The sequence below is a fragment of the Bufo bufo genome, chromosome 1, assembly GCF_905171765.1.
Source record: "Bufo bufo chromosome 1, aBufBuf1.1, whole genome shotgun sequence".
NCBI lineage: Eukaryota > Metazoa > Chordata > Amphibia > Anura > Bufonidae > Bufo > Bufo bufo.
The window spans coordinates 222,337,755-222,355,940 of record NC_053389.1 but is presented as its reverse complement, the minus strand read 5'-3'; the positions used below and the strand labels follow the sequence as shown (position 1 = coordinate 222,355,940).

The 18,186-nt window shown below is 44.1% G+C and overlaps 1 non-coding gene across 1 annotated transcript; it reads left to right on the top strand.

Moving 5' to 3' along the window:
* The first annotated feature begins 13,327 nt into the window (after positions 1–13,327).
* On the top strand, positions 13,328–13,510 carry LOC120987330. Its single transcript, XR_005775995.1, has one exon. It is a non-coding gene; the product is annotated as a U2 spliceosomal RNA (small nuclear RNA).
* Positions 13,511–18,186: the final 4,676 nt, after the last annotated feature.

Here is an 18,186-nt window from a genome sequence, read left to right as displayed (position 1 = left end):
ATATTGATGAGCTGGGCGGCGCTTCAAACGGCAGTTGTGGCGAGGCTGGCTGGGCGCAAGCTGAGGTGAAGCACCGCCCCTTGGGCAGATTGAACCCGATTCCAGCAGGTTATAAAACTTCACATTACTGTAGTTATAAGGTGGACAGGGGGGATACTTACATGATTCTTATACACTTTATAAGACCTGTACGGTCATAAATATACCTTAATATGCTTTTTGGCCCTGTCAGTGTCCCTTTAATTAAAGAAACAGGCAACCATTAGGGAACTGCTATCTATGTGCTGCAAAAATGGAGAGTAGTACACCCTCCTGACAAGGGACTGTTATAAACGTTCTTCTGGTCTGATCAGGCCTATCTGGTGAAAAAGTCCCATCGACCTGCAGATGTTTGGCAGAGAAGAAACTGCAAATCAATTCCACAGCCAGCAGCAAATGTTAAGATACTAAGTCTTTGTAATATTTATGTGCACATATTTGATCTCTGCCTGGAGTAAGTTGGCTCTCATTCAGTTCTAATAGCAAGAAAGTTCCATTCCTTAAGGAACAGATGGCTTAATCCAACCACATGTGCTCTTCACTGCGTCCAAAAAAGAAATTTACTGCTGGAGTTAGTCAGAAAGAGGCCTCCTGAAAAGGAAAGTGCTGCAGAAGAAATAATAGTATCAAGAAATTTACAGTAAATCTAAGACACTGGGGGACATTTATCAAAACTGGAGAAAACCTGGCTCAGTTGTCCATAGCAGCCAATCAGATTGCATGTTTCATTTCTCACAGAACCTTTGGAAAATGAAAGGATCAATCTCATTGGCTGCTATAGGCAACTTAGCACAAGTTTTCATAACTATCCCTATTGAGTTATCCTGTTATATCAGTTACTTCTGTTACTGGAAAGCTGTGTGGCGCCCAACATTGGCATTGTTAAGACCCCACTAACGGACATGAGCCATGAAGCTGTGCCAGTTAAGTTTTGGCTGCTTTCCTGTTCCCTGATGTCAGGGCTGTACTTATGGGCTGAATGTTGTGGTTAATTATGACTGACATTTAGGGAAATTTTGGCCATCATGGCTGTCATGAAGGAAATTGTGTCTTAACAGAGGATGTTATGGTTGATGTGGTGGCATTGTTTCTAGTATGAAGGGCATTGTTGCTGTCCTAGGGCATTGTGACTTCCATGGTGGCATAGGGGGCATTGTGGCTCTTATACGGGGTAGCCGATGGAAAAGTAGGCAACCTCCAGCAATAGTGTGTCGGATTATGTTGGCTGATACTGCTTAGAGCTCTTCAACAGTGATGCTTCAGAAAATGTCCTGCATTTTCCAACAAGATGAGGCAACATGGCACACCTCACAGAACTCACTGGCATGGGTTCATGAACTGTTTACAGAGGAGTGAACTGTGAGCAAGGGGCTAGGCCACCATGTTCCCCAGACTTGTCCACATGCGATTTTTATCTGTGGGAAAATTTAAAACAGAAACTGTCCACTAACAATCCACATCCCATGGATGAACTCAAGGAAAACATCACAAACACTATCCGCAGCATCACAAGCAGTATCAGCAGACATAATCCGATGTGCCAAAAGATGCATAAACGTGAACGGGGAAGACTTTCAGCTTCTTCTGTGACTTGTGGGTAATTAAAAAAACAATCCACTTGTTCGTTCATCTTGTTCATACTATTGCTGGAGGCGGGATACCTTGTATAAGGTAATAAAAGACTCTCAGTCCTCCTAGGTGTAAACCAATAATTGCAGCCATTACAGTCTACCTAAGAGTGGTCACCTAGATTTATACAACTCAATCTGTATATAAATCTGCAATATCATACAAAACTTGTATTCCGCAGCCCAGTAGCAAATTACATAATCCTTTACATAATCTGGAGCATAATATAGAGCCCTCATCTTCTGTTTCCTCTGCTTAAACAGGTTACCATTGAAGCTATTATTAGGGTACTGGTGCTGTACAGCAGAAGTGTTCTGAAATCTACAAGGACCTGCATACAAATTATGGAATCTATGTAATAAAAAGAGTTACAGAGTAGAATTTACCATGATATCATACACCATTACTGGGAGTAAGAGCAGTTCAGGCTATGGACTTATAGGGGTATTACCATCAGGGACATGGACCACTACTTCTGGGACCAGCTCCTATCTCCAGAACAGGACCCCGATGTGAAGGACAGCACACTATGCATGCGTGGTCACTTTCTGTGCACCGCTTTGGGTCTACTGGAAATAGCCGAATCAGTGCTCAGTTATTTTTGGAACTTCCATAGCAGTGAATGAAGGGTGGCTGTGTAAGGCTAAATCCACACGATCAGGATTGCGTGCGGATTTTCCATGCGGATTTGCCTGCGGAAAATCCGTACCGTAGGTCATGTACATTGTATTGCAGCGACCGGGTCCACAGGGGCAACACGGGAGGCTACAATGGGCCGATGGGGGTAGTAGTAATTAGCAGAGCCTCCCTGGGCCGGGATGCAGTGGTGGGGAAGACAGCACTAAATCTTCCGGAGCACTCTCTAGTACAGGGATCACCAGCCAGATAGTAGTTGAGGTGCCCTGGATGGTATAGGTGTTTAGGGTGCTTTTGAGGCTGGGACCCCTGTGGTTCGTGACGCCAGCACTGTTAGGTACAAATGAAGTTGGTAGAAAGGATGAGGAGCCAATTGTAGTAAACAACAGAACCTTTACTTAAAATCACTTGTCTCCAGGTAGTCAATACAGTTCATTTATATAGTAAAGCGATAATCCAAATATTGGCTCAGCTGTATTCCTTATAACAGGCTTGGCAATTGTAACTTGAGGAGTTTTCCTTCTCTCTATATCTGTCTATAATTACGGTCCACTATGTCCATAGAGCCATGTGGTAAAGGATCATTCTGAGCACTAATCATCCGGCTGTGTCCAGGTACTTTTAGGTTCCTCCTGGTCACTGTAGCTTGTGAAGTCCATTGGCTAAGTTAGCTTTAACCTCCACTAGACTTTCTCCATATCCAGATGTAGACTCACTGGTCCGTGCTGTGCTGCTGGAATACTGTTCTCTACACACCCTTGGCTTGATCAGGGTCAAGAGGTTAAAATGGCAGCTACATTGTGGACTAGGCCTGTTCTGTTCCTTCATTGACTTCCTCTAACACTCACTTTCTCCACACTCAACTCTCACTGCTTAGCAAACCTCAGATATATATCAGTGATGCCAGCACCAGTGTTCCCTTTAAGCTGCGCGGGTGAGCGGCCGCGCAGCAATTATTGTGCCCCTGCTCACAGGTTTAAAAAGAGAAGAGAGAAGGGAAACAGGTATTAAGAAAGGGAAAGGAAAAAAAAAACTGCGGGGAATGGCTCCAAAAGCTAGCAGGCGCTCGGCTGATCTTTCTGGCCAGAAAGCGGGTACTAAAACCTTTGAAGTGCAGAAAATAGACCAATTCCTGAGGTCTCCAAGGGTCAATACGAGGGGGGGTCAAAAGGAAATAGGCCCCCAAAAAACTGATAACTGCGAGGAGACGGAGAGAGAGCCAGAAATTCAAAAAGCCCCTGGACACCTTCAAGGGTAAGAGGGAATGGAGGGAGAAGACACTTCCAGCGCTAATTCCTCTTCTCTAAAAGAAATACTCCTGGCCGTAAAACAGAATGGGGTTAAATACCGGGTATTACAACCCAACTCGGGTCTATCCAAGTTGATGTAGGATTGAACAGAGACGACTTGGCAAAAATTCGAGACAGAGTCAGTAATGTGGAGAGCGCTATGGCTCTTATACAAAGGGAAGCCCAAAAAACAAATTCTGAAATCTCCTCATTAAAGATAGAGGTCAATTTTTTGAAGAAAAAGGCAGTGGATCTGGAAGATAGATCACGAAGATACAATGTGAGAATCCTGGGGGTCCCAGAGGGCGTTGAAGATAAGAATCCTATCCAATTCATACAGACGCTAATCCTGGAGAACTTTGGGAGAGATCATTCTCTCCACTTTTTATGATAGAAAGAGCCCATCGGGTCCCAGGTGGCAGATCAATCCCTGGGAGACAACCTCGGACACTTATTGTTAAAATGTTGGCGTCAAGGGATAGAGATATGTTACTAAGAAGGGCAAGGGAATGCCCACCTGTTGTATATGAGGGAGGCAGACTGGCCTTCTTCCCCGATTTTTCGAAAGATGTTCAAGAAAAGAGACGCTTGTTTATGATGGTTAAAAAGAGGCTAAGAGATAGCGATATTAAATACTCCCTTATGTTTCCAGCAAAACTTCGGATTATTTATAAGGACACAATCCTATTTTTTGATACTCCGGATAAAGCCGCGGACTGGCTTGATCAAAATGATATGTGATTGAAGTGGCCTTAGGGCCATGGGGAATAATAATTGGCAGAGGGTGTCTATATCCTTATTTTTTGGTGTTATCTAGCGGGGAGGTGCCGAGTAGGGGGGAGTGTGGGAGGGATGGTCATAGGAGAGAAATCTGCTACAACATGTGGTGGATTACTGGTATGGGGGTGGGATTTGGGCTGTGGTGCGTCCTTTTTTTTTCTTTCTCTTTCTTTGTTTTCTTTTTCTTCCCCCTCCCCTGCTTAACTGCTTTTCTTAATGTCGGTTAAAATCTTTGCCTGGAACGTACGGGGTCTGGGGGATAGAAGAAAGAGACAAGCGTTTTTTGATCTGACACGGACCCATCTCCCAGCAATAGTATGTTTGTTGGAAACGCATCTTACTGGGGAGACCTCCAGATCGGTCGGCAGTGGATGGGCTGCGCACACTTATCACTCCACCTTTTCTACCTACTCCAGAGGTGTCACTGTCTATATACATAGATCGATTGATTTTGTGTGCGAGGCATCCTCTGTCGACCAGCAAGGGAGATTTGTTTATCTATACTGTAGGTTGATGGGGAGGACATGTATTTTAGCCTTTGTTTATATTCCACCGCCATTCTCTTTTATAGTCCTCAATTCTCTTCTATCGTTTATGGATAAATGGTCAGAGTGTCCAACACTGATTATTGGGGACTTCAATTGTGTCATTAATCCGGAGTTGGATAGGGTGTCTACGGGGGTCAAGGGAGATACCCCTGTTCAGGGGTCCCCCTTGGCACGGTTCTGTTCTGAGGCTGGGTTCGAAGATCTCTGGGGATATCTAGGTCATGGGAAAAGGGTTTATTCATGTATTAGTAAACTAGGTAAATCTATGTGCAGAATAGACCATGCCTTGATGAATAGAAAATATGTGAGACTCACAAAACGAATTAAGTACGAAACAAGGTAATTCTCGGACCATTTACCCTTAGTCCTCGAAATTTGTGTGACCCAGGAGAAACATATAGAGAGACTCCCATTCAGACTAAACCCGTATTGGCTATCACTAATAAAGAAACATGAAATGATACAAAATGAAATTGACCAATTTTGGCATAATAACTACGGCTCAGTTAAAATCCAGGTAGTATGGGACACTTTTAAGGCCTACATGAGGGGGATAATGGTCAGTAATATAGCGAACCTTAGAAAGGAGTATGGGAAAAAACTGAAAAATCTAGAAGAACTAGCATCCTCAGCTACACAATCCTTTTATATAAATAAGACGGAGGAGAATAGGGAAAATATGCAAAAGTGTACACAAGCATACTCTAACTTTCTGCTGGACAAGGCCCAACAAAGACTATTTTTTAAGGGGCAAAAACCCTTTACAGAGTCAGGGCGTCCTGGAAAACTCTTATCGAGAGTGATTTCGAGTCAAGAGTCCAAAAAATATATACACTGCGTGCAGAATTATTAGGCAAATGAGTATTTTGACCACATCATCCTCTTTATGCATGTTGTCTTACTCCAAGCTGTATAGGCTCGAAAGCCTACTACCAATTAAGCATATTAGGTGATGTGCATCTCTGTAATGAGAAGGGGTGTGGTCTAATGACATCAACACCCTATATTAGGTGTGCATAATTATTAGGCAACTTCCTTTCCTTTGGCAAAATGGGTCAAAAGAAGGACTTGACAGGCTCAGAAAAGTCAAAAATAGTGAGATATCTTGCAGAGGGATGCAGCATTCTTAAAATTGCAAAGCTTCTGAAGCGTGATCATCGAACAATCAAGCGTTTCATTCAAAATAGTCAACAGGGTCGCAAGAAGCGTGTGAAAAAATCAAGGCGCAAAATAACTGCCCATGAACTGAGAAAAGTCAAGCGTGCAGCTGCCAAGATGCCACTTGCCACCAGTTTGGCCATATTTCAGAGCTGCAACATCACTGGAGTGCCCAAAAGCACAAGGTGGGCAATACTCAGAGACATGGCCAAGGTAAGAAAGGCTGAAAGACGACCACCACTGAACAAGACACACAAGCTGAAACGTCAAGACTGGGCCAAGAAATATCTCAAGACTGATTTTTCTAAGGTTTTATGGACTGATGAAATGAGAGTGAGTCTTGATGGGCCAGATGGATGGGCCCGTGGCTGGATTGATAAAGGGCAGAGAGCTCCAGTCCGAGTCAGACGCCAGCAAGGTGGAGGTGGAGTACTGGTTTGGGCTGGTATCATCAAAGATGAGCTTGTGGGGCCTTTTCGGGTAGAGGATGGAGTCAAGCTCAACTCCCAGTCCTACTGCCAGTTTCTGGAAGACACCTTCTTCAAGCAGTGGTACAGGAAGAAGTCTGCATCCTTCAAGAAAAACATGATTTTCATGCAGGACAATGCTCCATCACACGCGTCCAAGTACTCCACAGCGTGGCTGGCAAGAAAGGGTATAAAAGAAGAAAATCTAATGACATGGCCTCCTTGTTCACCTGATCTGAACCCCATTGAGAACCTGTGGTCCATCATCAAATGTGAGATTTACAAGGAGGGAAAACAGTACACCTCTCTGAACAGTGTCTGGGAGGCTGTGGTTGCTGCTGCACGCAATGTTGATGGTGAACAGATCAAAACACTGACAGAATCCATGGATGGCAGGCTTTTGAGTGTCCTTGCAAAGAAAGGTGGCTATATTGGTCACTGATTTGTTTTGTTTTGTTTTTGAATGTCAGAAATGTATATTTGTGAATGTTGAGATGTTATATTGGTTTCACTGGTAAAAATAAATAATTGAAATGGGTATATATTTGTTTTTTGTTAAGTTGCCTAATAATTATGCACAGTAATAGTCACCTGCACACACAGATATCCCCCTAAAATAGCTAAAACTAAAAACAAACTAAAAACTACTTCCAAAAATATTCAGCTTTGATATTAATGAGTTTTTTGGGTTCATTGAGAACATGGTTGTTGTTCAATAATAAAATTAATCCTCAAAAATACAACTTGCCTAATAATTCTGCACTCCCTGTAGACAATGTCCAACTGGCCAACGGTAGGATGGTTAGTGGAAAAGGTTCTGTAGAAAAGACCTTTCTGGATTATTTTTCTGATTTATACAAAGCTGATACTAAGATTACAGATGAAATGATGGACTTCTACCTCGATGGTATTGTGTTCCCAACTATTACTCTGGCCCAAAAGAAAACACTCGAGGTAGAATTCTCTATTCAGGAACTTGAGGGGGCAATCAAATTATGTTCAGGCAACTCCACCCCCGGTTCAGATGGACTCCCATATGAATTTTATACTAAATATAAGGAGTCTATTCTCCCTAGATTGTTGGGGGTCTTTGCTGAATCGGTGGAGGATGGGAAATTGCCAGACTCAATGATGGAAGCCGTAATAACATTAATTCCAAAAAAGGGTAAGGACCCCGCAGATTTGGGATCGTATAGACCGATCTCACTGCCTAACGCAGATGTAAAACTTCTTGCAAGGATCTTGGCCACCAGGCTTTCCAGGGTTATTTCCTCCATTGTCCATCCAGATCAGAATGGCTTTATCCAAAACAAGGGCACACATCTCAATCTGCATCAGCTCTTTGCCAACATACAGGCCCCTGGTGGGACCACCCGCTCCATCCTGTCACTGGATGCGTCGAAGGCCTTCGACAGGGTGGAGTGGCGTTTCCTCTGGAAGGTTCTGACAAGGATGGGCTTTGGGGAAAGATTTATAAACATTCTTAAACTAATGTATAGATCCCCCACGGCAAAATTGAGTCTCAATGGGATCTTGACCACTAGCTTTGAGTTAAATAGAGATACGCGCCAGGGTTGTCCATTATCCCCATTATTATTTGATATCTACATTGAGCCCCTGGCCTTGGTCATTAGGCAGGATGATCAGGTTAGAGGATTTGGAGCACTAGGAGTGCAAGACCGTATCTCTCTATATGCGGAGGATGTTCTTTTCTTCATAGACCACACGGAAATAACTCTCCCCAGAATCATTCAAATGGTCAAATTATTTGGTGAGGTGTCTGGCCTTCTTATTAACTGGTCTAAGACAAGTTTGATGCCAATAGACCCGTTACCTCAGAGGGATGCGTTTGTAACTGAGCTGGACATCGTTGACACCTTTCAATATCTGGGCTTGATTATATCGCCCAGGGTTGAAAATTTTGTCCAATTAAACTTGATCCCACTAATAACGAAAACTAGAGCAAAAATAGGGATCTGGTTGAGACTTCCCCTATCCAGAGCTGATCGAGTTTCACTGGTCAAAATGGTGATACTACCACAATTTTTGTATGTGCTTAGGAATACACCTACCTGGATAGAAGATAAATATTTTAAACTTATGGAAAGAATAATTAATGATTTAGTGTGGGGAAGAAAACGAGTCCGGCTAAAATTGGAATATCTATATAAACCTCTGGAATATGGGGGCTTAAACCTCCCCTATTTTAAAGGGTATTTTATTGCTGCCCAGCTATTGATGTGTTATGAATCGGAAAATAGTGCCCTTCTAGGGAGGTTAGTAAGGAGCTACTCACACAATAATATATTTACCCTTTTGGAATCCGGGCTACTGATTAGCCAAGAGCGGGGTTATAGAGAGACTATAAAACTACTTTCGAAAGTCTGGGCTACTACTAGAACATGGTTGAAGGTACAGGATTCACTTACATTCACGCCTCTTTGGCATAATGTACACTTACAGATGTTAGATGGTATAGCAGCCGACACATTTTGGCAAAAGAATAGGATTTTTTATATTTCACAAGTGGTGAAGGATAGAGAGATTAAGTCATACACAGAGTTATCACAAAATGTAGAAAACCTCTCTTGGTTCAGGTACTTCCAGCTCCGTTCAGCATTATCTAGCTTGGATGACAAACTAATGCTGGATATAGATAGTTCATCCTTCTTAAATGACTGGATAGGGAGGACAACTCTAAGAATGAAGATTTCAAATATATATAAACATTTACTTAAGGCACGGTTTTGTGACATGCAGTCGCCAGGACAAAGAGCCTGGGAGCTGGACTGTCCGAATATACAACTAGAAGGGTGGGGGAATATCTTTGCGAACGCAGGCTCACTATCCCAGAACTTTAACCATGTTCTAGTACATTTTAATATCTGCCATAGACTATATGTTACCCCTATATGGCTAAATAAATGTGGGCTAAGAGACACATCCAAGTGCCCTAGATGTGATATTCTAGGTGCGGACTACCTCCACATGATCTGGACCTGCTCAGAACTTAGAAAATATTGGATTAACATCAACAACTTTCTTATCCATAAACTCAAAATACGAATCCCCTTTGAACCTCAAGTGTTTTTGCTCAATGAGCTTTCCACAATAAGTAGTCGTAAGTATCAAAAGATCCTTCTAGGGAGGATACTGCTGTTAGCTAGAATTTTGGTTAGCCGGACCTGGTTTGCTCGGCATACCCCAGAATTAAACACCTGGATAAATCTAGTTAACAAGGTAAAAAACTATGAACAGATTCTGTATAGGCAGAGAAATGTGGAGGAGAAGTGGAATAGGATATGGGCCGGTTGGAAGATCTGATTGACTGACTGTAATAATCTTAAATTTTATTTTATTTATTTTATTTTATTTTTTTTCCCCTTCCCTCTCTCCCCTCCCCCCGTGTCCCTCCCCCGTCCTTCAGGAGGGGCGGGGGGGAGGGGAGGGTGGACGCACCACAGGGTTGGGGTGGGGGGTGGGGTGGAGGGTGGGGGAATAGGGATAAGGGGAGAGAAAGAGATTATTAAATATATGGAGTGTTCATTAAATTTCTTGTTCATTGTAATTTGCTTTTGATACACTAATAAAAAGATTCAATTTAAAAAAAAAAGTCTGCTCACCACATATTCCCGTGCTACTGCTGCCTCCTCCTTCTTTTTCTGACCGAAGAGGAGGAGCAGCGGTGCACATGGAGAGGAAACGGGGAAGCTGCGTTGGCGGCGGTGCCATCTTAGAAGCTAGACTCCGTCCTGAGACTGAGAGCTGTCTGCTGTGCCTGCTACATAAGTATGCTGGGGACAGACCTGGAGGGCATGCTGCTGCAGAACACAAGGGGTAAAACCACTGGCAAAAAACACACCATCCCATCCCAATGGTAGTCTATCACTGGGATGGTGTGTTCCTGCCAGTGGTATAGGCTGCATATAAGTGTAGGCTGTATATAGGTATAGAATGTATATAGGTATAGGCTGTATATATGTACATAGGTATAGACTGTATATAGGTATATACTGTATATAGGTTAAGACTGTATATAGGTATATCTATCTATCTATGAATCTATCCCACAGGGGATATATTGTCCGGCATGGTGTAACCTCCATACATTTGCTGTACAGTATACATAATAATCTCTGTACCATACCGTACAATATACATTATTATCCCTGCACCATGCTATACAATATACATTATAAACCCTACACCATGCTATACAATATACATTATAATCTTTACACCATCAATATACAGTATAACACCTACACTGTGGGGTTATATTGTATATTGTACGGCATGGTGTAAGGATTATAATGTATACTGTACGGCATGTTGCAGAAATAATAATGTACATTGTACAGCATGGTGTATGGAATATACTGTATATTTTGCTGTATGCTGTATGGATTATAATGTATACGGCCAGTTCGGAGTGTTCCCAGACGAACACATGTGATCTGCCATCTTTATTCCCAAGTCCGGCAATGCAGAGGTAAGTCTTTACCTGTGCCTGCGCCGCGAGCCGCTCTGAAACACATGCGGTCACCGGGAGCAGGCAGTTCCGAGAACAGCCTTCATTGGGCTATTCTCGGAACTGCCTGCTCCCGGTGACCGCATGTGTTTCAGAGCGGCTCGCGGCGCAGGCACAGGTAAGGACTTACCTCTGCATCGCCGGACTTGGGAATAAAGATGGCAGATCACATGTGTTCGTCGGCGAACACTGCGAACTGGCCATCACTGTACTGTACAGCATGGTGGAGGAGTTATAATGTATATTGTACATCATGGTGCAGGGATTATAATGTATATTTTCCTATCGCCCACCTTTGATGGCGCTGTGCCTAGCTCTGAGCCGACCCTGCTGAGCATCTGCCAAGGCTTAGAGGGAACACTAGTCCACAGCCTGGAAGTTTGGATTGTAAATAGTTATGAGTGGAGCGGTGAATGTTTGAATTCAAGGGGTTCGACCGAACTTTGTTTCAAAATTCGGTTTGGGTACTGAACTTGACCCAAACTTGACCCCGAACACCGAACCCCATTGGGGACCCAAACTTTGGGGCTGAAAAAGGGCTGTAAATAAGTCATAGAAAAGGATAGAGGGCTGTAAAATGATCCAAAATGGGGGTAAGAATTATTTAAAATAACATAAAATATATGAAGATAAAAAAACAACAATCTTGAACTCGGTGGATTCGGAAGTTGAGGAGGCTGTGGACGTGGCATTGTAGGTGGAAGAGGCAGAGGAGGTGGAGGAAGAAGCCAATACTCTTTCTGCTTTTTTTTTTTTTAAATGTGTTTGTCAATTATGCGTGTGACCTTTAGCCATCTTTTTGGGGTGTGGTGGGTATATTTCTTTTCTCTGCCAATATAAGACATAATAATCTTGAGCCAGGAGGTGGAGGTCCGAGTGGAGAAGGAGGGTGACGTGGAGGTGGAAGAGGCGAGGGATGAAGCCAACACTGTTTATTTTTTTTTATTTTTATGTGTCCGTCAATTTTGTGTCAAGTTGATGAGGGCCACAGCGTGACAGTTTGGTGCTTGTATGTCCTGGGTAAAAACTGCAGCTGCTATGCAAAGTTCATCGAGTGCAATGGAGGAAATTGTGAAGCAGCTGGTGCAGGCCAATGCGCAGCAACAACAGGCCAATGCACAACAACAACTGGCTATGGAGCAGCAGCGGAAATTACAGGCAAAGAATAAAAAGAGACAAGAAGAAGTTTTACTTGTCCAACAACAGACCATGGCGCTGCAACAGCAGGTTCAGATGGAGGCCCAGACGCAAGAGTTCTGCTTGGGCCCCCTTCCCTCAGTGGCCAGGGAAGCACATTGCCTTTGTGCTGCCTGAGGAAAAAATGGAAATGCCCCCCATCCCCAAATTTAAACGCCCCCCCTTCCACAAATTCTTGACCTAACCTCTTCCCTCCAGCCAGAGGTGTAACCTGACTAGCATGCACTTTCTATAATACCTTCAATCTTCTATCTTCTTCTATCTTCTTATGTGACATAAGGGTCTTTGGGCCCCTCAGGGTCCTGGGCCCGGTAGCGACTGCTACCTCTGCACCCCGTAAAGCTACACCCCTGAACGTGGCCCTAGAAAGGGCTTTGAGGATGAATGTGGTCCTAGAAGAGGCTCCTTTCCATTCCTGAAGTCAGTCTGTGTCTCCCTCTTGTGGAGCTTCTGAACTGGATATGGGGGCGATAACGTTGTCCAGCAGTTTCTATGTATCAGCAGCCAGGCCTCTTCTCTGGACAATGGACGGAACACTGCACGTGTCACAAGGGGCTAGTCAACGGCTGGTCACAGGATGACATCAGAAGGGGCCCTGATGGAACACTGAGCAATGGGGTCTGACATCACAGTCAACAATGCTTTTTTTTCCCCTTCTCCCTTCTCCTCCCTCCTGTCTCTTTTTTTGCCCCCAAATTGATGTTATGTCACGCATGCCTTTTCCACTATCCCTCTTTGTCCTTTTACAAGTGAGTGAAAGGAGAGGGGGGGGGGGGGGTAGAGAAGCTGGGACAGAGTCTGCGCTTTGGCAACAGGACGTACGTGTGAGGAAAAGGCGTGGCCAAAAGTGGGCATGAACCCGGCAGGTGATGTTATGCAGATTGGGAACCTGAAGAGGAGCATTTTGGTGAGGGCAGAGCAGCGGACGGATGATCTCCCTGTTTTGTGAGAGAGACATGCCTCCTTGAATGGGGCTGTAGCCTGAAGACTTTCCACTTGAGAAGTGTTCTGCTTTGGCAAATGGTGGCCTCGGCAGCGAACCCTTTTTGGGTTATCAGTTCTCAGCCTAGTAACTAAGATCACCTGTAGTATCTGTTTGTCTCAGTTTAATATCTCATGCGTCCCCTATCTGGCGACCATATATATATATATAACGGATTTTTAGAACAGGGAGAGTGAAAAAAAGCTTGCTGTGTCCACTCCACGTGTTGACCTACTCTACTGTGGATTGCCTTTGTGTGTGACTGTTCGCCGGACTCTGAGGACTGCAAATTGCTCGGCGTGCAACGTAATGTCTCGCTTCTTTCTCCTGCCCCTCTGGAGGGGTTTTGTCTGGGACAAGTGGGATAGCCCCATCCCTTACAACTGGCAAGCTCCGTGGTATTACGGCGATGTCGTCAGATTTGTTAGGGAGCATCAACTGGAGGGCCTCAAGCTCGACTTGTGGAAATCATAGAAGATCCACATGCTAAACAGAGGGAAGGACTTGGTGGAGTTTCAGGGCTCCCTAATGATACTGCAGAGACTGTATGGACTTCTGTGTCTTCAGACAGGTTAACCGATGGCACTTGACATCGATGTACTCCTGGCTTTGGCTGGGGGTTGCCTTTTGGACTCAGTCCCTTGCAGGTGCCTTCTGGACATCTATAATGTCTGTTTGTCTCAGTTTAATATCTCATACATCCCATTTCTCATATATACCATATATTAAAATAATTTCCTCTCCTACTACAGACAGATGCAAAAAGACTGTTCTTAATTTTTAAAAAATGTATTAAAATTTTGAATTGTTTTTGTTTTCATTTTTGTTTTTTTGGGGGGTTTTGTTACTGTAGCCCCCAAGACATTGGGAAATCGAAAAGAGAGATAAATCAGAAAGTGCACTGGAGTATAACAATGGCTGGGTGTGGCCGGTATATATAAACTTTTTTTTTTTTCCTTTGTTTTTTGGTTACTGTAGGCCACAAAACATTGGGAAATGGAAAAGAGAACCCACAAAGTGCGCTGCAGTATAACAATGGCTGGGTGCAGCCGGTATACTTCTGTTCTCTAGCCAAACAAAACAATAGCTGATCTTAGGGAGACCAGCTACAGAAAACACTGTGGAGCATCAATTAAGAGTCTCGACACAGCAATCCAAAGTGCAAAGCTCCCTGGGAAACAGTGATATGCAAAATAACTGTGGAGCCCCAGTTATGGGTCTTCAACACAGTGAAAGCCAGATATCCCTCAAAGGAAGGAAAACCGAGCAAAGGGGTGTCCCCATTGTTCTCTAGCCAAGGGATGGAAAAGTCCTGTGGGATCCATGCCTGGTTCATTTTAATGAACGTGAGCTTGTCCACATTGGCTGTGGACAGGCCGATGCGCCTGTCGTTATCACCCCCCCCCGCATGTTCGGACAATACACTGGCTGCAGGACAGACCAGCACCTCTAAGGTGTAAAGGGAAAGCTCAGGCCATGTGCCCAATTTGGAGACCAATAAGTTGAAAGGGGTAGACCCATCAGTCAGTACGTGCAGGCGTGTACACACGTACTGTTTCACCATGTTGCTAAAACGCTGCTAAGACGGTCCATATAATCTGGTGGTGCTGGATGTTGTGGTGTGCTGACAAAGTTTTTCCACATTTTGGCCTTCTGAGGTGCTGGTGGTGCCCCAACTGCGTTGGCGACTTCTTCCTCCTCTGCCCTCACCTTGTGCTTCCAATGAGCCCCTGCTGTCAGGTGGGAATGCCATCAGTAGAGTGTCTCCCATCTTGCCCTGTGGCAGGCTCAGCACTATGAAGTGCCTTTTGCGCTGTGGCATTAGAAGAATTTCAATATCTCTGACTTTTTAGTCTAACCAGACTGTCTATTACTCTGTAATTCCTCTAGCGCCGTTCTATGGAAGCAGTAGGTTTAAAGAGCTCACCAAATGCTCGAAATAACTTCTTTATTAACTTCAACTTTTCTTCATATATAACACTAATATAACAACAAGAGTTCTACTTGCTTAACTTGGTTTGCAGTTTGCTCTATACAATTGCTTATGATCTGGTATGAGCAGAAGTGTTGAGCGCGAATATTTGTAAAGCGAAATTTTATCTTGAATATCGCCACTTCGAGATTTCGCGAATATGTCGAATACATGACACCATATTCGCAAATACGAATATTCGCTTTCAAGACGGATAGTCTTAGTAAAACTCGATCATTATTAATTATTTTGTGTGTGTCCTATCCTATTCAGAATACAATATATAATTTTTTGGGGAATTGCTCAAAGTCCCAATAATTCCATATTTGCGCGCATATGATGCTACCTTTTATTCGGACAATTTAGGTTGCCCCAAATTAATAGATTCTGGCATAATTCCTCCCACCATTCTTACTTTCAATGTAAATTTCCAATATTTTGGCCCCAGAGTATGCGAATATATATTATTATTTGTATGCGCGTCCCTGTAGCTGTCATGTACCAACAGACACGCGTATAATTGCACAATCTAGTAGAATATGTAGAAGATAGTGCTATATTCGTCAATTTCGAATATAGCACAATATTCGTCATATTCGTCAATTTCTAAACGCTATTGCCGCCTCGTGTCAAGGCTGGGAAATGCCTCATGCTGTATTGTGATCCGATTTGTGCGAATGTTAAATACCGAATAATCGCATATGCTAATTTATGTTCCAAGTTCAATAACATTTCCCTGATATCAATCTACAAATCTAATCAATGGTTTAAATACTCCTGTTAGAGTAAGGACATTATAAGTAAAAACTTTCCTGCGAAAATTCGTCACTTGACTATTCGCAGTAATCTATTCGTGTTTTGTATTCCCTTCTTTTCTCAAGCAGTAACGGGTTGTGTCAGACAGCACTACACTGCATGTATTGCGAAAAATCTTATTTGTCATTTTCGCGGCATTCCCGCCATTTCAAGCTTTCAATATACATGAAAAGGTTTTTAAACGTCTCCTAAGTCTAATTGCAGCATTCTATACCCGATCCGGTGTTTGGCCCTTGTGTTATTTGAAGTACTAGAAGAATAGCCGAATATGTTGAATAGAGTTATATATTCGCAGATCGAATATTCTTCTTTATTTTTTCCTCCAGAGAGAGGAGCTGTGGTGGTGCTGGTGCTTTGTTAGTACCTTTTTTTTTATTTTGTATAGTTAGTGCGTTTTATCGTCTTTGTGTTAGTTAAAAAAATAATAAAAGTTTGTGTTTTCTGTCTAGCTTTGTAGTTTAAATCTTGTCTTTGTGTCTGTTTGTCTTTTTTTGGGGGGTGTTAGTTTTTGTCTAAAAAAATAATAATTGTGAATTAGAGTTTTCTGTTTATTGTTAGTATTATCTGTCTTGTCCGCGTCTGATTGTCTGAGTCTTTTTGTGTTGGTGTCTGTTTTCTATTAAAAAAAAATAAAAATTTTTTAGTTTAGCCTTTTTATTATTTTAGTTTAGGGTTTTAATTTAGTGGGTCCCTTAATTTTATTTTATTTTTTTTCCTCCTAAATTTCACCACACACCTTCCCTACCCCAATAAAGTTTGTCCCATCACACATCTTTTATTTTTTATGTATTTTATTATTTCTTGGTTCTTTAACCTTTCTTTTTAAACAAAAACAATAAATATGAGCTGGGGCTCTACTGGTGACAGCAGCAGCAGCAGCAACCGCAGACAGCTCCCCCTGTGCGCACCGATGCCCAACAGGCGCAAGCTAGCACCAACTCAACGGACAGGAGGTTGGTGCGGAAGTCGCCTGTTTGGGCTTTCTTCACCCTGGCAGTGGATGATGTTACAGTTGCCATTTGTAACCTCTGCCATGCCAGGGTGAGGAGAGGGAGGTCAGTGGCTCATCTGGTTACCACAGCCCTCACCCAGCACATGCGACTGAACCACTGGCGGGAGTGGGATCAGATCAAGGGTGGTCGTAGCAGCAGCGCCACCAGCGGTGTGCAGGGGACTGCAGCTCCTGCCACTGTCCAGCTGCCATCACATCCTCTGGCAGCTTCTGAGTCCCACTCCCCAACTCCCTCCAGTAGAGGTACTGGTACCGGCAGCCATGCCTCTGCAACAAGTGCACCCTCCTCTATTTCCTCCTCCTACGCCCCCGGCGATCGACGCATGCGTTCACTCATTGGGCTCCTGGCAAGGGTTATCGCCCAACATCTGCTTCCATACAATCTGGTGGACAGCAATCCATTTAGGCAGATGTTTGAGCAGGCACAACCCAGATGGCAGGTCCCAAGCCACCATTACTTTGCCAGGACTGGCGTCCCTGCCCTACACCAGCACCTTGTGCAGAATGTATGTCTGTCGCTGGATCATGCTGTCAGCGACAGGGTACATCTCACAATGGATGCTTGGACCAACAAACATGGGCAGGGAAGATACATTAGTTTTACAGCCCATTGGGTGTCCCTCCGAGGCTCCGGGGAGGGATCGGCGGCATCAGAGTTTGTGGTGCCGCTGCGGGGTGTCCATGGGAGAAGTGCTGCTCTCCCTTGTGCCACTGTCTCCACTGCTGCCGAGCCCCCCAGCAAGCGTCCCCGTAGCTATGCAAGTGTGGGGCACGTCCACTGCCAGGCCGCGCTCTAGCTTGTGAGCTTGGGAGACCGGAGACACACTGGACCTGATGTTCTGGCTGCTCTACAGAATCAGGTCCAGAAGTGTCTGACACCCCATAGGCTTCAGGCAGGTATGGTTGTCTGTGACAATGGCAGCAACCTACTTGCCGCCCTTCAGGCTGGCAGTCTGACCCACGTGCCCTGCATGGCACATGTCCTCAACCTAGTGGTACAGAAGTTCCTCCGTACGTACCCAAGATTGAGTGACATTGTGCTGAGGGTACGTAGGATTGCCAGCCACTTCCGACGCTCCCCAACCGCCGCCGCGTCCCTGTCCAAACTGCAGCGGGACAACAGCCTGCCC